The 22,213-nt window shown below is 37.4% G+C and overlaps 1 long non-coding RNA gene and 1 pseudogene across 1 annotated transcript in view; one reads left to right on the forward strand and one right to left on the reverse strand.

The window, feature by feature from the left end:
* LOC144579442 (uncharacterized) overlaps positions 1-22,213 on the forward strand; it is a 275,742-nt gene that overhangs the window by 53,982 nt on the left and 199,547 nt on the right. The window lies entirely within an intron of this gene.
* LOC100399138 (large ribosomal subunit protein uL3 pseudogene) overlaps positions 1-22,213 on the reverse strand; it is a 47,214-nt pseudogene that overhangs the window by 1,529 nt on the left and 23,472 nt on the right.

Genomic DNA, 22,213 nt, shown 5'->3' on the forward strand with positions numbered 1-22,213 from the left:
TAACGTCTTAGGGGCAAACAGTCATCTAGAAATTAAATGATGGACTTCTGTGCAGAGCGCCCATCTTTTTTCACCAGTTTTTGCATGGTGGCAGATTTTCAGGTGGCAAAATCAGTTTAGAGAATTGTAGGCACTTTCTTTTCCTTTATGGACTCTGCGGAAATGTTGAGTAAATAATTACACAGCTTTCCCATCAAGGGCAAATGGCAATGTGCTCCCAACTTACCTTCTTGCTTCTACCCTTGTCCTCCTCCACCATACAGCAACCAGAGCGACTCTGTTAAGTATAAGCCAGATAATCTCACTCCTGTCCTCAAAACCCTCCAATGCGCAGATTGAGGATGTCACCCCCATCTCCTCTGACAGCACCTGCTGGAAGGGGGGTTGCTGTGGTCGCCGTCTGTGAACAAGTCTCCTCAAAATATTTTCTGTTAATAAATTGCCTTCATGTAAACAACAACAACAACAACAACAACACCCTCCAGTGGCTTCCCACGTGAAGCTAAACTCCTTAGGAGAGCTCCCAAGATCATCTATGATCTGGCCCCCATCTGACTTTATCTGGTTTTACTCTCTTCTTTGATCCCTCTATTCCATACACATCAGGTGCCTTGATGTTCCTTGGACTTCACAGGCATTCTTTTGCCTTAGGGTTTTTGCAGACTGTTCTTGGGTCTCTCTCCAGTATTCTTTTCTCTCAATTCCTGTCAAATCTTGACATTCTCTGTGAAAGCTTCCCTGATTACCCTGTTTTAAAATCACAAAACCCAGCGTTTTCAATCATTTTCTGCTTTTGCTCATCTATCATAACGCTTGTGGTGCTTACTTAAATATTTTGTTCCTCTCTCTCCACTAAAATAGAAGTTCAACTTGGGCAGAAATCTTGGCATTTGTTCATTGTTTTATTCACAACCTCTAGAACAGTGTCTGGCACATGGTAGTTACTCAATAAATATTTGTTGAATGAGTAAGTGGTATGGCCTAGAATTTTGGCATTTTTTTTACATTGATTGCACTGCAGTCTCTTATGGGCTATACATAAGGGCGTGGTGTGTGTTGTCTCTCTCTCTCCTTGAGGAGTTTGCCAGAAGTTTGAATCTGTCACAAAGAACTGGGCAACATCCAGATCAGAACCCAAAGGATTCTCTGGGAAGCAGGTATTTTTCTTTTTAAATTTTGGAATAATTTTAGATTTACAGAAAAGTTGCCAGATAGTACAGAGGATTGCTGTGTATCCCTTATCCCATTTTCCCTGTTTTTTAAAAATACTTTATGGAGGTAGGATTGCCCTACAAAAAGCTTTACATATTTATTGTTTATAATTTGATGAGCTTAGAGATAAGTATACACGTATGAAACCACCACAATCTATGCCATAAACCTATTCATCACCTCCAGTTATTATTATTAATTTTTGTGGCAAGAACATTTAACATAAGATCTATCATCTTAGCACATTTTCAAGAACATAACATATTGTTAATTATAGGCACTATGTTGTAAAGTAGATCCCTGGGATTCATTGATCTAGTATAATTGAAACTTTGTACACTTTGATTAATGTCTTGTCTCCCAGCTGCTGTCAACCACCAGTCCACTATGCTTCTGAGTTTGAGTATTTCAGATTTATTATGTAAATTGTATCACGTAGTATTTGTCCCATGTCTGATGTATTTCACTAACCATACTGTCCTCCATATTCATCCATTTTGCCACAAATGGCAGAATTTTATTCCTTTTCAGGGCTGAATAATGTTCCATCATATTTATATGCTATGTTTTCTTTATCCATTTACTAATGGGTGGGCATTTAGGTTGCTTCCATGTCTTGGCTATTGTGATTAATGCTGCAGTGAACATGGGAGTGCAGATATCTCTTTGAAACCTGTGCCCTCTTCTTTACATTCCTTTCTTTTTTTATATTTCAGTTTTTTCTTTTTACAACAATCCCACATGTAAATGGCACTTGAATTCATCCCAAATAATCTCATTTGGTTTCCACATCAATCCTGTAGACAGAGAAGGAAACCGGCAATAATTGAGCAGTACTTTGTAGCTGGACGTGAGCCAGGAACTTTCATAATGGTTGTTTCATTAACATGTTAACCCCAGAACAGGGATATCTTTAGTTCTATTTTACAGATGGGGCTTGGAGAGTTGGTGACTGGTAACATGCCTGAGATCACACAGTCACTCCAACCTCCGAGCAGACTCCATGCATCTGAGTGGTGAAACTCTTTCTACTCTTCTAATTTTTACTCTTCTGTCTTCTTTCCTCTATGCTCCCAAAGCCTCTTTTACGTGGGCTTGGTTTCCTTTAAGTCACATTTCAGTTTTGCTTTTTCCCTAGAGACTTTTTGGCTGTAGTAAGAACAAGTTGTAGCTTCTTCATTTTGGTTACTATTTGTCCTTGAGCATGAACCCAGGGTCCATAGCAGTCAGACACAATTTAATGAGCTGCAAAAAAAAAAAAATTAATAATAATAATAATAAGTGAACTGCTTAGGTTTTTAACTCATCAGAGTTAAAATATGCCGCATCAATTCAGGGCATAGTACATTGCAGAAATGAGACTGTCTTCAACATTTGGCTTGGCGCATTAACAACGAGCACCTGGGGGTTTATTTGGGAAGAGCATTGAAGGTCCTTCATCCTGAGCAGGAAAGATTAAAACTCTTTCAAGGCAGAATTTGAGTTAGTTCTCTGAAAAAGAAGAGGTGATTGGAGAAGCCAATCTGTCCCAGCAAAAGTATATACAACTTAAAAAATCTAATTCAGCCAAGTTTTCTCTGTTGGCAGCATCTAGGACATATTCTCATCTTATAATCAGCCAGTCCTGAGAGAACTTCTCAAAGTTAAAAAAAAAAAAAAAAGTCCCCAGATTATCCAAATAGTAAAGTTTGAAAAGCAGCCAAAGTGAATTGCATTTTTCCTATTATTACCACATGTGCTTCCCTGCAACCCCATTTCACAAAGAGCAGAATAACAGTACACTGTCTTTATATCAGGAATGCAGCCACATCGTCCCATTGGCATGGTGTTCTACAGCAGAAAGCCACAAGCCTCTGGCTTTCCTCGCACAGAGTTCCCATCTTTACAGCTTGCTTAATTCTCACTCAGCTCATGTACTTTAAGTTTTCTTTTTTTCCCCATGCAAGCTACATGTGTTGCATTTACACACAGTGAAAGGACTTTATTTTTCATCTGAGTAATTTCACTTTAGTGCTTTCAGGATACGCCCATGCAAACAAATAAAGTGTTTTGCCACCCAAAAGAACAGTTTTAGGAAGTATTCAAGTGCAAGTGCGGTTGAAAGAATCTTTTATCGAGAGCCAAAGCCAGCTCCTGAGTGTGCAGAAAGATTTAGATTGAGCTTGCAACAACATGGAGGCACGGGGCATGGTGCAACATGCTTAGTGACTTATTTGTCATATAGAGAAGCAACAACAAAGAAAAAAGAGCTGGACTTTTGCCAGCTCTTTAATTTGCCAGCTATCTGATTTTAGAGTAGGAAATATCTGGGTTACAAATGTCACCCCTGTCTTCTATTTATTATGTGACCTTGGGTGCGACGTTTAACCTCTCTGAGTCTCATTTGCGTTATCTGTAAAGAGGGTGGTCATCTCTTCCTTACAGAGTTTTATAAGAAATAAATGGCAATGCATAACTGTGATATACATAGCATATTTCTTTCCTCCCTTCACAATTCCTTCCTACATTGACAGCTTATTGGTCCTCTGGGTGTAACTGGGTGGGTTTTTCCTTCCCTCCCACTTTATAATCAAGTTAGCTCATTCTCTCCTCATTCTTTCTCCTTGAAGGCATGCTTTCAGCTGTGTATCTGGAGTGGATGTGCTACAGGTTAAAATTCTGATTAAGATCTCAGCACTGAAAGTTGCATAACAGTCCGCTGTTAAAGTTAATATTTACAGCCGGGCGCGGGGGCTCAAGCCTGTAATCCCAGCACTTTGGGAGGCCGAGGCGGGTGGATCACGAGGTCAAGAGATCGAGACCATCCTGGTCAACATGGTGAAACCCTGTCTCTACTAAAAATACAAAAAATTAGCTGGGCACGGTGGCGCGTGCCTGTAATCCCAGCTACTCAGGAGGCTGAGGCAGGAGAATTGCCTGAACCCAGGAGGCGGAGGTTGCGGTGAGCCGAGATCGCGCCATTGCACTCCAGCCTGGGTAACAAGAGCGAAACTCCGTCTCCAAAAAAAAAAAAAAAAAAAAAAAAAAAGTTAATATTTACATTGTACTTTAACATTTAAGGAAGATTTTAAAATAAGTCATCTTGTTTGATTCTCAACATTATTCCGTGAACCAGTTATTAATATTCATTATTTCATTTTCCAGATGAGGAAGTGGGGGCTCTGAAAAGTTAAGGGAATTGACTAAGGTTACACAGTTGGAGTAAGCATGGGCTTCACCCAGTGCACCTAAGAGTAACAGGTTTCCTGAAACCTAAGAGTTTCAGGTACTGACTTTACCTCTCTCTTCTGTACTCCCCACCTCCTTGCTACCACTGGCTCTTTTAGTCCCCTTGTATTTCTAGGATTCCCTGAGGACTCTTTCATAAGTCCCCACAAGCACATCCTCTTAGCTACTGCTTGGTGTTGGCCATTTTTGTTCTCTCTAGATTTGGTGTATTTTGGTGAGATCTGTTTCCTGAATTGAAGCATTGTGAAGGTGCCTCCGTGTTGCTATGGCTACAGGTGTCTGCCATCAAAGGAGCTTATATTGAAGGTGCAGTTTCATTGTGCTTCCAAAGTCCCACATGCCGCCTAAGCCACGGAGATCCCGATCACTGTACCTCTGTGGTTAGACCACCCAAGTGGGGAGAAAAGTTTTCCCTGTTTTGTGTCAAGCTCCTTTCCTTGAGCCTCAAAGCAGTACTGCCTTGTCCCTCACCCCATCCTAATGGCTTATGAAGTTTAGTGAAACAGTACTTTTAGTTTTACTATAGTCCCTCTTGAACATCCCAATAAGATTTGGCCAAGGAAAACATAAATCCAAACAGCAGATAAGGTATTGACCTTGGAATCATCCTCTGACTTCAACCACTGATCATTAACGATATGTCTGATAGGCTATTTCTTATGTTTCAGTGAGTTTTTCCCTCTTAGTTTCCTTAGTCCCACAAGCAAAAAAGCTACCTTCTAGTGTTCCCTACTTGTCTTCAAATGCAGCTGAGTCATTTGGTGACCATAGCTTAGGTCCATGCAGGGACCACTGCCATCCATGTATTATTACAGTGATACTCTGGCCTTTGCATTTCAAAGACCAGTAACACTTCAGAGAGAATTTGCAGAAATAAGATTGAATTGCCAAGTGTTTCTTTGGCCACCTGAGGAAAATAACAAAAGAGAAAACCCAAAACAATAGCCATTTACTGAAATCATACAGAAAGAGCTGAACTTTTGCCAGCTCTTTAATAACAGAAAGATTCTTAACACCAGAAAAGTGGGAAAGATATTAACACCAAAATAAGGGGTCAGTCTTTTATTGAATGAATAGCTTTATTAAGAATCCATACACTTTCATTCCCCCATTTTGCTGCAGACTGTAAAATATTTGTTGCAGTCTGGCATTTTAGAAATGCTATATTGCTTCATTTGCTATTCACAACAGTGTGAGGTAAGTTTTATGGTTGTCCTCATTTTACAACTGTAGAAACTCAGGATCAGAGGAGTTGGGCATCTCACCTAAAGTCAGAGAGACAATGAGGAGAGCAGATAGAACTTGAATACAAGCCCTGCACTGCCAAACATGTCCTTGCTAAGTTGATCAAGCTGCTAAAGATGCTGGGAATACTCAACTGGAATTAAGTCTGCTCCCATGCTTATACTTTTAAAAGTATTTAAAATAAATTCCTTTAAAATGGATGATTGCTTATTTTTCACCAGCATGTTCTTTTGGCCACATATTTGTGAATAAATGTGCACACATATCTGTAAAGATTATCAGTCTGAACAATGTGTTATAATTTGTGTGCAAATTCTTTTATCTCTCTAATCTCTGAAGAATCTGCTATAGAAAAACGTTATGGAATTGTTACTGGAATTCTAAGTGTTGCAAACATCTAGCTGTTTCTCTTTGTATGTGCATACAGAAAATGGGCAATTATGAAATCTTTTTAGACTTTATTTTGCTTACCTTTCCCTTTTCTTCTCCACCTCATTCTTCCTATGTCTTCATTTTCCCCTGACTTTTTCTTTGAGATTGTGACTGTTGGGTCAGTGGAAACATCTTCTGGGAATAAGTTTTGGATGAATCCCCAGCCTGAAGGTTTCCTCATGCTGGGGTGGCTCCTTTTATCCAAGTTAATTTCCAGTTTATACCAACCAGGAACATGAACAAAATGGTTTATTTTGGCTGGTGGTGGGGGAGAGGGATGGAGAAAATCATGGGAGGACTCATGGCATACATGGATTTAGTATTTGATATTTCTGCTTTTTATGAATGACTCTGGAGGCCAATGCTCTGGAGCCCCTTGTAATTTTTCTAGGACTGCTCAGCACCTATATTTTAACATAGTTTTGTAGTTTGTGTTTATCATGTGGTCTTAGTTCTCACAGAAAGTCAGTATTTGGATTTCAAAATCCCCATTTTGTAGATGAAGAAAATTTGGCAGAATATATGGTGTAGACCTATGGAGTGGTCAAAAATTGGGGTATTCAGAAGTCTTGGTCCCATTCTTCCCAAATAGAAAGGTTATATGATATATTGGAGCCTACTTCTACTAAAATTATGCTGAAAGACCTTCTCTTACTTCATATTGCTTCTGGAAGCATTTGCATTAGTTCTGAAGCATTTTTTATTCTTTTGAAGCTGAAATCTTAAAAAAAATCGTATTTGGTTTACACATTTATTTTTAACTGGAGAAAGGAGAATTTGGAATCTAGAAATTTAGGAGAGTGGAACACAAGTGAGTTCTTTAACTGGAAATTGTTTTAACTTTTCATCTTTATTAGAATCTGTAGTAATCATGATACAAATATGTTAATGGTCTGTCTACCAATTATTTCACATGACAAGGCTGTGCTGAGGAAAAACATCTCCTTGAAGCCCTTTGATTTTTCCAGGTGGAAGGATGGAGGGATATCTAATTTTCTTTAAAGGCAAGTTCAGAGAAGATCATTTTCTTTTTTTTTTTTTTTTGCCAACCATTTGGCAAGGAGCTTTTCACAATTACAAAAATGTTTATGAAAATATTATTTGGTTTTCTCTTCTGGAGAAATCCCTCTTGGGACTCTGGGATGAAAGATGAAATAGGGATGGGGTGAATTGTTTTCACAGTATCAATTAGAGGATAGTAAAATTTTAGTAGTGAATTTCTTTTTAGAATATGGTAAAATTCAGTAATTTTGCCTAAGAACAAGTTGGGATAAATGGATAGATTCCTATGAGACAGACTAATAAAATTTTGTCTTATATCATTCTATCATCCAAATTTATAATTTCCTGCTCACTCATGACAGGGCTAGAATACTAGCTTTTTGGGGGTACCTAGGAGATTGTAAAACATAGATTCTTTGGAACCTGAGAAATTAAACATTGTTGACCCATTCATTCATCAATCAGTCTTTCATTTAATGAATACTTGCTGTGCAAGACTACTCCAGGCATGACTCTAGGGGTAGGATACAAATATGGATAAGATGGGGGCAGATATATGGTTTCTAACTCCATGAAGCTTACTGTCTGTGGAGGGATAGGACATAAACATACAAAAGTACATAATGAAAGTTTTGTTGAGGACTCTGAAAGAAAAGAGAGAAAGGGAGAAGGAACAGAGAAAGAATCTAGGTCTTTGCTTAGCCTTGTCTCTTTACCTTTAGTGAACTGACCCCTGAAAGCCCACCCAGCAAGAGATGGCTTGCATGTGCCTGCTGTGTTCCAAGAAATGGTTCTGGACCATTACCTGCCTTTCTGCATTGTTTCTTGCCTCCTGCTTTTCATTCATTTGTTCACTCATTCATTCAGCACACATTTTTTGAGTATGTAATCATTTCCAGGCTTTCTGCTAGGCACTGAGAACACAACAGTGGAAGACAAGCAGAATTCTTAGTTTCATGGTGGCCACAGGCTGGTAAGACATGAAGCCAAGTTACCAGACAATTAAAATACAGTGGATGTGGGCTCTGGTAGAGACTTGACTAGACAGTGGAAGGCAAACAACTTTGCGGGGATAAGAGATGGCATTTAGAAAACTGAAGGTGAAGGAAAGCAGGGTATTGTAGAGTATTCCAGGCAGAATGAACAGCATATATATAAAGGGGGAAGAGGAAGCAGGGGTTTCCCAGAAACTGAAGATAATGAAGAGCAATAGAGGGAAGATGTGAAGGGGGAGAATTAGAGGGACAGGAGATTGGAGAGGGAGGCACAGACAAGGTAATGCAGGACTTTGAAGGTTGTGTTACTTTGCTTTTTCTCAGCATCTGGTAGCTAGGCATTTTCTCTTGGTTCAACCCTCATCCCCTTTATATTTTATTTTTTTCTGAGAATCTCATTGGCTTGATTATACTTCAGTCCCTAGAACCCAACTTTATTATCTATTCACTTTTTTGATATTCTTGACTAGATCTTTCTAGGCCTGTTGAAAAGGGACTGGATAATATGGGCTTACAGTCATGAAAACCTTAAAAATACCCATAGATTTATGAGGTGGTCTAGGCTGTTTTCTTGAGATAAACGTACTGAGTATCAAAAAGGTTGAAGAACTGATCGTACCTGAAATAGGGTACTCAGCTGTTGGGGGTGTAGTTCTAGAGATGACAAGACTTCCAAACTTAGGTGACCAGGAGTACTTGTGATCACTGCAATTTGTATATTTCTCACTCTTGCCTTTTGAAGATCAAGCATCCAGGGAACTCTGAGGCAGCTCAAATGATGTTTGTGAATTTTGTTTCCTAAACCTCCCATGGTTGAGGAGTACTAAAAATCACAAGGATTTTTATTTAGATCCCAGTTCTGTATCCAAAACCCTTAGGGCCAAATATATTTCATAAGTCAAATGTTTATGATTTTGGAAAAGTAAAATGGAGAATATATTTGATATTTTGGGACAGCCTCAGAGGGTCTGAAGTGGAACCTACCTTGTAACCATCATGTTGATATTTCCACAGCAAAACGTACAAATCCATGCAAAGTTAAATGATCAAAGACTTTAAAAAGTTTTGAATGAGCTTAAGCCTGGTTTTGCCTCCAGATGAGTTAAGTTCACAACAAGTTTTGTTGCCAGATGAGTTATGTAAAGATGTTTATATTTCAGAGCTTTTGAATTTCAGAATTGCAGATGAGAGAGTTAGTGGGTCCGCAGCATAACAACTTGCTAGGCTTGGTGGACGAAATTATTCACCATAGGAATTTGAAGAACTCTAGAAGATTTCTTAAACAGGAGAGTGAAGTTCTGGTTCTCCAATCTACTAAATCAGACCATCTGGGAGTGGACCAGGAGAAGATACATTTAACAAGCTCCTCAGGTGATTCTGATTCACATCAAATTTAAGAACCTCTGTTCTAGAAGAAATTTCCAACGGAGATTGTGACATTTTCTTCTCTATTCATCTAAGAAAATGTTGATTTCTTTTTGATCTATGTGAGTGGATAAATGTGTTAACTTTGCAGCACACAGGCTCCAGCTGGAGCTAGGATTGGGATTCAAGTACTTGGGCATTTTGGGCTTCTGTTTCTCTAGAGATCAAGACTGCCCCATCGGAAGATCTGTGGCTGACATGCATATGAGTGTGCTTGGATTAGGACTCTGCATTTCCTCCTCCTCTTGCTCCTCAGTTACTCAAGTGCTTTGGTGCAATGTCTCCTGCATGACTAGCCCTCTGCTACACACTGCAGAAAGAATGGTTGATGCCTGCTTTCAAAGAACTTACTGTCTCCACAAAGAGAGAACACCTGCACATGTGAATGTGCATTAATGCCAGAGCTTTTAATTTGGTCACAGTTCAACTGATTAACCATTTCAGAGCTACATCAACATATGTTCTTTTTGCTTTTTGACTTTTGGGGAAATGGTAAACTTATATGGCAGAGATACTAGAGAAAGAGGAAACCTAAAAGAGCATTCATATATCAAAATATACTAATATAATTACCTTATTTTTATAAGCATGGGATTTACTAGAAGTGGGGTAAAGGGACAAGGACTTTGGTGTCAAAATAGTCCTGGCTTTGAATCTTATTTCTGCCTTTATCAGCTTTATGATCTTAGGTACGTTAACTAAATCTATGCCTCAGTTTACCCGTATATAATATGGAGACGATAACACTTACTTCGTGGTGCTGCCATGTGATTAGGTCAGTTTATCACTACGGACTGTCCTGGAACCATGAACACTGGTTTCTGTATTCTCTCTGCCCCGTGGAACTTGGATCATTTGTGTTTCTGTATTTGTTCTTTATCCTGTGTCATTCATTTATCTGGTGCTCATTGGTTTTTCATGCTGAATTGTGAGCTCTTAGAGTACATGGACCTCATCTTTCTAGATCTCATCTCTTGTGTCTGGCATGGGGTAAGCTCTCAACAAAGGCTTTTTGAGGAAAGAGATGTGTGAATTGCAGACATAGTAAAGGAAGCGGTATGATGGTAACTATTGTGCTCATTAATAACAATGTACGTGTGTGTTGTCTTTATTATAAGCATTACTGATTTAAAGGATCTGTAGCACAAATTGACAAATTATAAAATGGGTAATATACTTTGTCAGTCAATTTCATAGGGCCAATTGATTCTTTCAGAATGCTTTAAGTCTAGATCTGGGGTTGGCAAACTACATCCTGACCTGCCACCTACTTCTGTAATAAAATTTTATTGAAGCCTAGTCACACTCAGTGACTGCTTTTGCACTGTAATGACAGAGTTAAGTAGTTGTGACATAGACCATGTAGCCCACAAAGCCTAAAGTATTTACTAGCTGTCCCTTTACAGAAAAAGGAATCTGTCTATCCTTCCCTGTGCTCTTCTCCTCCAATTCCCTGTCTGACCTCTTCATCCTTCAACTTCTTCTTGTACAGTCCTTAAAACAATGTCAAAACCACTTTTAGCTTGTGGGCCCTGCAGAAATAAGCTAAGGGCTGGATTCATCCATTGAGCCACAGATGGTTGAGCCCTAGTCTTGAAAATAACAGAACAATGACAAGCCCTGATTTGTAGCATTTGCCAATTTCTGTGGTGTAAATACTCAAATTGGCCGATTTCAAGCTACCAGCATGATATCGTTAAATATGGAATTAGAAGAGATGTATAATAGCTACTCATTTATTATTACTATCATATAGGAGCTATAGACATCAATAACCACAAGAGCATAGAGAGCAGTAAAATGTAATAAAATAAGTGATGAGTTTTTAGATAAGTTATTTAATAAGTTTATATAATTTAGTTTTTAAAAAAACCTGTGATCAACAACTGGCTTATAAAATTCCTGAAAATGTAATAACTCTTGCAAGGCAATAAAAGCTGAGGCTAGTACATACTTGGCCTTTGAGTTACTTTTTGCTGGAGGGCTGAGTCTTAATAAGTGTTGAGGAAAGAGGAATTCTAGCTTTGCACCTCATTTCTTTATCCCACAGCTTTCATCTAGTTGAAATCCTAGTGACACTAATGCAGAATTTGATCCAAGCTGGACTTTCTCCCTGCAAAAGTTCAAACTGAACTAGTAGAGGTGAGGGTGGGGGTGAAACTGTGGAAAAGAGCCACACCGAGGTTGAAGTTGCTAAAACAGTGTTCATCACTTTTTGACACCCTGGTCAGTCCTGCAGCTCTAGTGATCATCCTGATGACCCAGTTCTTATGAATAGGTTTTATTTGATGGTGTAAATAGAGCTTTTGGAGGAAGAAGGTGAATTTTTTGAGTTGACCTCATTTATTGTTGGCTACATATGAGTAACTGGACATTTGGCTTCTATACTTGGGAGGCTTATCCTCTTCTCTAATGGCAATGTGGCACCCTATTATTTGCAATATTACACTTTTATGGGAGAGCAGGGAAGAGTCAAAACCAGCTGATGTAGTCATTATCATGAGTTGAAACAGGGCAAAGCCACCATCATACCATGCTTCTCATGCCGAGCTCGTTAATGGGTGTAATTCTGTTAGTCTTGCAGTAAGGAATCTTTAGGTCATTCACACGGTGAGAGGTGAGAAGAGAAAGCTAATTTAATAAGGGTATCGCCTCCTTAAAAGCATATTCAAAGACTTGCTAGCCGAAGAAACTCAAATAAAAGAAAGGGTCATTGCTGAAAGCTTTCTCTTCCTTTCCTCATTTTACTTTTCTTCATTCAATAGGGACTTCTGGAAATACTGTCTAAGGAATGGCAAAAGAAATGGAAAGAGAAAAGTTACATTTCTTTTTTTTTTTCCCTTTCCTTTGAAAGCTGTACATGAAGGATCTGTGGCTTGTGTGGAGTGGATGAGGTGCTCTGTAGCTCTGAGACATTACCAAGGGGAATCCAGGGCCAGAGGTGTGCAGGTGGGGCTGTCAATCAGAGACAACATCAAGGGCTCTTACAAAAACAAAAGGAAAGAAAATGGATGTTTAATCAATAAAGTTGCTCTCTGCTTAACCTTTTGTGTTTTAAGCAACATTCACTGGAGCCCAGCAACAGAGTCCAATATTTAACACACAAAAGGTACTCAAAAAGGTGAGGCCTTGGAGAGCAGCTAGAAAGTGAAGATGGATCGGAGGGTTAAGAAATGGAAAGAAAAAGAATTGGAGGAGAGGGAGGTCAAATGGATGCTTAAAGGCTGGGAGCCATTAAGAACAGGCTGGGCACTGCTAGAGAGGCAGATGTGAGAGCCCAAGGTTAGACTGTGTGAGTTTTGGGCACCTCTGATCTTGAGCTATATTCCGTTTACCTTTTCTTACTTCTAGAAGGTAATCAGAACAACTCAAGCTTTGGCTAAAAAGAGAGGGAGAAGCTGCTCAACTTATTTAGAATACTGTTCTGACAGCAACTGCCCACCTCTCTATATCCACTCTGATTTGAGGTATGTCATTCAAAATGATGGATGTGGTGGTATCAAGCAGGTGCTAAAGAAAACATCTGAGAAGAGCCTTTGGCTTCTTGGCAGTACCCAAGTCAAGCTATTCATAATCTCCTATGTGACCTATTAAAAGAAGCTCCTACCTATCAGCCTGCCTCCACGTTCAGGTTCATTCTCCAGAGTGTCATTTTTCTTAATTAAAAAAATAATTTTGAAAATATGAGAATGATGGAAAAGTATGAAGAGAAAACTTAACCATCCATATCTCATCCATCCTTTGTTCAGCATTTGCTGAGTACGTATTATGTGTCAGGAACTGTTTCAGAAAATAAAAAGATGAATATAGCTGACCCCTTGACTTAGTCTGGATGGAAAGACATGCAGGCAAATCATTGTAATATTTCGCTTCAGTACATGCATATATTTTCATTTTATTTTTGTAATAATTTTGATTAATATATGTAAACAAAACAAAATTTAAAAATTATAAAAGGATATAGAGTAAATGGCGAGTCTCTTTCCTACCTCTGTTTTACCCAGTTTTCCATCCTAGAGGCAATCACAGGTACCAGTTTCTTATTTTCCTTTTCTTGCTGTGTAATTATACATGTATGTGTTTATAAGCATACACACATATCCATATATATAACACACAAGTAGCATATTAAATAACTCATTCTACATCTCACATATTTTACTTTGTATATTTTGGAGATCATTCAGCAGCAGTTAAAACAGCCTACTTTTTATTTGGCTGCATAGCATTTAATTGTGTGCATATCAAAACATATGTTTTATATAGAAGTATAAATATGTTTTGTATTTATGTTTTATATCTTATGTATGGCTACATATGTATATATCCATATACAGTAAATGTTGCTTAAAATATATATAAGCATAAAATATATTTAATATATTAACATGTTTGAAAATATGCACGTTATTATTTAGGTTCAAAGTGTTAACTGATCATATTTCTCAATTCATGGAACATCATTCACAGTGGTCTTTGTAAGATCCTTTTTCACACACTATTATGTTTTTAGATTTATCTATGTTTCTTTGTGTGTAGTTTGTTGCTTCTAAATAATGCTTAAAATTCCATAATATGCATCTAATACATTTTATTCATCTGTTCTTGCAGTGATGGAGAGCTAGGTTGCTTCTGACTCATTGCTATTACAAAAAACTCAATTATCTTTGCACATGTTCCCTTATCTACCTGTGTGATTGTTTTCATGAGCTATAAACCCAGAAGTTAAAAGGCTGGGTCAAGGGATATGCGTGCATTTAATGAAAGTATACCAGATTGCACACCAGAGTGACTGTACTTGTGTTCATTCCCAACACCATTGTGGGAGGTGTCCTGTGTTGCCACATTCATTTCAATACATCATACTAGCCAGCTTTCCAATTTTTGCTCATTTGATGAGTATATGGTAATACCTTCTTGTTTTAATTTGCATTTCTACAAATAAAAGTTACTTTAAGCATATTTTTTATATGCTTGTTTGCCTGTTGGACTTCCTTTCCTGTGTATTCCCAGTTCCTATCTGTCTGGTTTTCTGGCTAGATTTCCTGTTCTTTCATTATTGGTCTTAATAATTTCTTGAATATCCTGTCAATTCTAGATATTAGTTTCTTGTTTTTAGACAATGAAAATATTTTCTCCCATCTGTCATCTATTGTGGATGTCCATATTTTTATGCATAAAATCTATCTTTTTGTCCTTCCTTATGTATTAAGTTTTCAGAGTTTTGTTTTAGAAGTCCTTTCTCACCCCGGGTATAAAACTGTTCTCCTCCATTACTTTGTATAAAGTTATATCATCCCCACCCACATCTTTAATTCATCTTCAACCACTATTGTATATGGTGTAACACAGGGATCCAGTTTTTAATTTTTCTTCATATATTAAGCTAGTTATTTCTAATAGTCCATTACTGCTGCTCTAACAACATACTACAGACTGGGTAATTTATAAACAGCGTAAATTGACTGCTCACTGCTACGGAGGCTGGGATGTTCAGAACCAAGGAGCTTGCAGCTTTGGTATCTGGTAAGAGCCGATTTCTGTTGCCAAGAAGGCTCCTTAAACGTTGTGTCCTCCAAAGGAGACAAATGTCATGTCTTCACTTGGCAAAGCACAGGGCACAGTGGCCTCCCTCCCACCTCACTGGATTACTGGAGTAATAATTCACTCATGAGGGCAGAGTCCTCATGACTATAATCATTTTGCAAAAGGCCTTACCTTTTATTACTGTCCCCTTGCGTTTAAGTTTCAACATGTAAGTGGTAAAGGAACCAATACATCCAAACCATAGCAAATACCATCTATAAAGAATCAGGCTCTTGTAGTGTCATATCAGGTTACCATAAATTCATGGATCTGTTTCTGAACTCCCTAATCTCCTCCATTGATTTAATTCTTGTTATATATTGATTTTTATCACAATGGCTTTGTAGCAGATCTTAATATTGCTTAAAAAGCAAGTCTTTACTCTTTAACTTTTTCAAACTTAGTTAATCATAGGTATTTTGTCCTTCTCCATAGATTTTAGAATAAATCAAGTTCCTTAAAGGCCTACCTGAAATATAGTTTGAAATTTAAGTAAGTTACTATTAGGATAAATTGATATTTTTAGGGCATGTGGTTTTCTCTTCATTTATCCAGATCTGAAAACACAAAAATACTTTGATGGAGGCCTTTGAATGCTTTAATTAATTCTTTATTATAGTTTTTTTCTGCTTTATAGATGGTATCTTACATGTGATGACATTTTCTACTTGGCAATTTCTGAGGAAGAAAATTCTATTTTTTATATGTTCACCTGTATTTAGTAACATTGGTGAACTCATAATTATTCTAATAGCTTGATGACTTCATTGTTTCTTATTCTATGGAAATGATCACACCACTTTTAATTATTGACTATTTTATGTCTTTTTTTCTCCAGTCTGTGTGCCTCTTATTATTTCTTTCCTTATTTTACTGGCCATGGTCTACAATATAATATGATAGATGGTAGCAACCATTTTTGTCTTGTTTCTGTTCTTAAATTTTCTTTAATAAGAAATATATAGTGAATTCTCAGAAAAAATATTTTCTGTTAATAAAGTTCCCTTCTATCCCTAGTTTGCTAAGAGTTTTTGTCATAAATAGGTAATAAACTGTATATATCTATATATTTTTTGTATCTAGGGTTTTTTCCCACTTAGACCCTTAATGTGTTGTATTTACTTGAAATATTTTTTTGGTGTTGAACCATCTTGCTTTCTTGGGATAAATCTTACCTGACCATGATATATTTTTTATATATACTGTTAGATATGATTAGCTAATACTTTTGTTTCTAAAAAGTGAATTGGGCCTCTACTTTCTTTCTTTATGAGAAGTAATATGGCATATTGCTTAAGAGTTTCAATTTTTCAAGCCAGACTGTCTGGATTTCAATTTGCCCACTTACTTGCTGTGCAATCTAGGAAAGCAGTAAACCTTCCCAGCCTTATTTTTCTATCTATAAAATGTAATTAATACTAATGATACCTACTTTATAGCTTGTCATGATAAATAAATGAGTTAAAATACAGAAAGCATTCAGAGAAATATCAAGCACATAGTAAGCTTTATTTAAATGCTAACTATGATGATGGCACCAAGTTAATATTGGTTGGGGATCAACATTATAAGGAGGCCGAGGTAGGTGGATCATGAGGTCAAAAGATCAAGACCATCCTGGTCAACATGGTGAAACCCCATCTCTACTAAAAATACAAAAATTTAGCTGGGCACGGTGGTGCGTGCCTGTAGTCCCAGCTACTCAGAAGGCTGAGGCAGGAGAATTGCCTGAATCCAGGAGGTGGAGGTTGCAGTGAGCCGAGATCATGCCATTGCACTCCAGCCTGGGTAACGAGCAAAATTCCATCTCAAAAAAAAAAAAAAAAGATCGTTTTCTCACTATATTTTTAGTACAATTTGTATAAGGAAGGAATGATTCATTCCTCGAAAATTTGGTAGGAATCACCAATAGAGCTTTATGAACCTAAAGTTTTTTCCAGTGAAGTCTTTTAAACTTCTCTTTCACTTTAATGTATTTGTGCTTATTGGTCTAGTCATGTTTTCTATTTCTTCTTTCACCAATTTTGACATTGTATAATTTTTTTTAGAAATGTATGTATTTTATCTAGATTTCAAATTAGTTAAGAGGTATTTGTTCATAGTATTTAAAAATTGTAGCTACTTCTTCTTAATTCTATTTGAATATTTACATTTTCATCTTTTTACCTTGATTGATCTTGCTGAAGTTCTATCTTCTTAAAAAGAACCAGATTTGTTTTTAAGTGCTTTTTATTCTTTTTTTGTTATTGATTGTTTTTATTTGAACACTTTTGCCATTACTTCATGTTTCTTAGAACACATTTTCTGTTTTTTCCAGCTTCCTAAGTTAAAAGCTTAGAGCTTGTTTAGTTTTTAGATAATTCTTTTTTGACTGATAAAATGTATCGCCAGCTATAAACTTCTAAATACTACTTTAGTTCTATACCGTAAATGTTAGCATGTTGTATTTCATCATTGGTAAGTTCTAAGTGTTTTCTAATGTCTCCTCTAGTGTCTTAGATTCAAGGGCTATCTAGTACCATATTGTCTAGTTTTCATATAGGATTTTTTAAAAAATGAAGCCTTCATTTTTAAATTCAGAAATATTTTTGAAATAGATTTTTTAGTTCTGCAAAGAATGCCAGGTCAATTTAATGGGAATAGTATTGCATTTACAAATTGTTTAGGGAAATTTGGCCATTTTAATAATGATTTTTTTTTCCTATCCATGAGCATGGAATGTTTTTCCATTTGTTTATGTTATCTAATTCTTCAAGTAGCAGTTTTTAGCTCTCCTTATAGAGATCTTTCGCTTCCTCTGTTAGGTGTATTCCTAGGTATTTTATTCTTTTGGGGGCAATTGTGAATGGGCATTAGTTTATGATTTGGCTCTTGGCTTGACTGTTGTTGGTATATAAGAATGCTAGTGGTTTTGGCACATTGATTGCAACATGAACAAAGCTGGCGGCATCTTGCTACCCGATGTCAAACTGTACTGCAGGGCTACAATAACCAAAACAGGTTGGAACTGGTTAAAGGCTCAGAGGCCAATGGAATAGAATAGAGAACCCAGAGATAAGACCACACTCTAAAAACCATCTGATCTTCAACAAACCTCACAACAAGCAATGGGGAAAGTACTACCTATCCAATAAATGGTGCTGGAATAACTGGCTAGCCATATGTAGGAAACTGAGACTGGGCCTCTTCCTTACATCATATACAAGAATAAACTCAGGATGGATTAAAGACTTAAATGTAAAACCCATAGCTATAAACCCTGGAAGACAACCTACACCATACCATTCTGGACATAGGCATGGGCAAAGATTTCCTGAAGAGACCAAAAGCAATTGCAGCAAAAGCAAAAATTTGCAAATGGGATCTAATTAAAGAACTTCTACACAGCTAAAGAAACTGTCAACAGAGTGAACAATCTATGGAATGCGAGAGGGTTTTTGCAATTATGCATCTGATTCAGGTCTGTCTCATATCAATAAGGAACTTAAATTTACAGGAGAACCTCATTAAAAAGTAAACAAAGGATATGAATAGACACTTTTCAAAAGGAGATATATATGCAATCAACAATCATGGAAAAAGCCTCAACATCACTGATCATTAGAGAAATACAAATCAAAACCACAATGAGATAACATCTTACACCTGTCAGAATGACTATTAAAAAGTCAAAAAATAGCAGATGCTGGCAAGGTTGTGAAGAAAAAGAAATGTTTCTACACTGTTGGTGGGAGTATAAATTAGTTCAACCACTGCAGGAGACAGTATGGTGATTCCTTAAAGACAAATACCATTCAACCCAGCAATCCCATTACTGGGTATATACCAAAAGGAATATAAATTGTTCTATCATAAAGACATATGCATGCATGTGTTCATTGCAGCACTATTCACAGTAGCAAAGACATGGAATCAACCCAGATGCCCATCAATGATAGGCTGGAAAAAGAAAATGTGGTACATATACATCATGAAATACTATGCAGCCATAAAAAAGAATGAGATCATGTCATGTCCTTTGCATGGCCATGGATGGAGCTGGAGGCTATTATCCTTAGCAAACTGACACAAGAACAGAAAACCAAATATCACACATTTTCACTTACAAGTGGGAGCTAAATGATGAGAACACATAGAGGGACCAACATACCCTGTGGCCTACTACGGGGTGGAGAGTAGGAGGGGGAAGAGAAGAAGAAAAAATAATAGATACTAGGCCTAATATCTGGGTGATGAAACAATATGTACAACTGACCCCCATGATGCAATGCATGTTTTACTATTTAACTTGTACTTACTATGCATGTACCTTGAACCTAAAAGTTTCAAAAACACTTTTTGTACTTAGAATATTTGGTATGTGTACAAGATACATGAAATAGAAATAAATGCTAAATAATCCCCAAACCATAAAATATAAGGGAGAAAACAAGATTACTATACTGTACAGCAAAAAAAAAAATTTGGAAAATTGGTCCTGAATTGTTAAATTCAGATTTTTAAAAAATAATTGACCATTTTATCTTATTAAAGAAATATTTACCAATGAGTCTTGTGGTTAGGTGTGTAAAACATTGAGTAAGACTTCAAACCATGAACTAATAATCTATGAATTAATCCATAAATTTGCTTTTTCTAGTCTAACAGGTAATAGCGAAAATGCTCACTTTCTGGGGAACTTGTTTCTTGAACACACAGAGTTGCAACTCCTGCCCCAACCACCCACACACTACAGGAGAAGACTTTAGGAGACTCCAGTTGGGGTGGAGGCTCAGAGCTGTCAATCTCCAGCTTCATTCTTGTGAATTTCCAAGCCATGTTTGAGGGTAACATTTGGATAGGTGGGAGGAACATGCTTTCATTTCCTACAACTCCTGAGGGAACATTACCTTCGTCATTGAGACTGTCAGGAATTCTTTACTTGCACATGAACTTCAGATAGAGGTGTCCAAAGATCATGTACAGTGGGATATGGGTTACCTACCGTGGAACCATACTTGTAAGAGGCAATAGCTTTAACTACATAACAGAAAAATTATGGGGGTGGATGATGAGCTGCAAAGTTCTGCACATGGTGGGTACCTTGACACACTGAGTTACAGAGAGGTCCTCAGAGAGAGTGGAGCATTGCCAGTTGGATCCAGGGACCAAAAGGTTGGGCATGGGTGAGACTAGCATTTGGCATTAACATTTCCTAGAAATCTTGAAATCTTCTAGGTTTTAGCACCAGTGATTTGCTCTCTCATAAACTAGCTGATTATAGAAGTCTTCCCTGAGATTATGGAAGTGCTTTGGCAGGGAGTGCTCTCATTTCTGTCATCTCTGAATGTGCTGGTTCATAAGGCAATCCGTTCTTTTTCTCTCTGGGCCAAGGCAACATATTTGAGCCCACAATATGCCAGGTCATCTCAGTCATGGTTTGGAGACCTCTCTGAGAGAAGAGACAGATCCTCCAGCATCATCTTGGCACTAGTTATTGTCCCCAAATATTTTTTAAATTTCTTTCCTTAGTTTTCCTCATGAATAACATCATCCTATTTCTACCAGGACATCTAAAGCCTGTGCAAGCAGATTCAGAGAGATCATCCCAGTTTAATCAAAATGTTCCTGACAAACCTTTAGTAGTCACACTAGTCTGGTCTTGGAATTTGTAATTTTAATCCATTCATGTTTTAATTATCAAATTATGAAGATAGCCAGGAAATTTCTTTCACATTTGCAAAAAATCTGAGAGCAGAGGGACAAAGATTCTCTGACAAAGGGTCAGAGAAGGCAAGTGCATGTAGTTCAAGCATAAATAGTCTGAGTTATGATAGGTGCTTTTGTTCAGAGAATGCCTATGTGTAGTCAGAAAGCAAACGTGGACCCTTACTATGAGACAAACTGCAGTGGCAGCTCAAGAAGGGAGCAGGTGAATTCCCTGATAGGAATTCTGCTGTTTCCTTTTTTCTCCATTTTTGAAAATCTTTTCCTCAGTAGCCTGTGGAGTCTGAAAACAGTAAAGGCAGTGGCAAATGGGGTGACATTAAATTCTGTATATTTATACCTTTGTTTTTAATTTAAAACTGTATTGCTTTGTGGTCAGTATGATACTAATTATTTGGGATTTACTGAAAACCTTTTTGTAGTCTACTACATGGTACATCTATGTAAATGTTGTATATGTGCTTGAAATGAAAGTATATTCCTTATAGTGTGAAAAGATCTCTCTATATCTAAAAATATAAGCTTTTAAATTATGTTATTTATATCTTCTGTATATCTGACTACTTTTTGGCTTTTTGAGGAGAAGGTATTTAAAATCTCCCAAATCTTCCACCACACTTGTCTATTTATCTACTTCCTTCTCTAGTTCCATCAGTTGCTGCATTTTATAGTTTGAGACTGTGCTGTTAGGGTCATGTATTCATGAAGCCAACTTTGGCGTCTTCGCTTTTTAAAGATACTTGGAATGGACAAAACTAATCAGTTTTTTCCTTCCATCATGTGGAAACAATGAATCACTGTCTTCTTGCTTCAGTGTTTGTTCTTGAGAATTGTGATATCACTATGATTCTTTTCTTTTTTTATTTCATTTTATTTTTATTTTTCTGAATTTCATTTTAATTTCCAGGATACATGTGCAGGATGTGCAGTTTGTTAGACAGGTAAACATGTGCCTTGGTGGTTTGCTGTACCTGTCAACCCATCACCAAGGTATGAAGACCCACATGCCTTAGCTATTTATCCTGATGCTCTCCTCTCCCTACTTCTCCAACAGGCCCTAGTGTGTGTTCTTTCCCTCCCTACGTTCACATGTTCTCATCGTTCAGGTCCCACTTACAAGTGAGAACATGAGATTTTTGGTTTTCTCTTCCTGTGTTGGTTTGCTGAGGTTAGTGGCTTCCAGCTCCATCTGTGTTCCTGCAATGGACATGCTCTTATTCCTTTTTATGGCTGCATAGTATCCTGTGATGTGTGTGTGTTTGTGTGTGTGTGTGTGTGTGTGTGTGTGTGTGTGTGTGTGTATTGCATTTATCCAGTCTATCATTGATGGGCATTTGGGTTGATTCCAGGTCTTTGCTATTGTGAATAAGTGTGGGCAAAGA

The sequence above is a fragment of the Callithrix jacchus genome, chromosome 1 (genome assembly GCF_049354715.1).
Source record: "Callithrix jacchus isolate 240 chromosome 1, calJac240_pri, whole genome shotgun sequence".
NCBI lineage: Eukaryota > Metazoa > Chordata > Mammalia > Primates > Cebidae > Callithrix > Callithrix jacchus.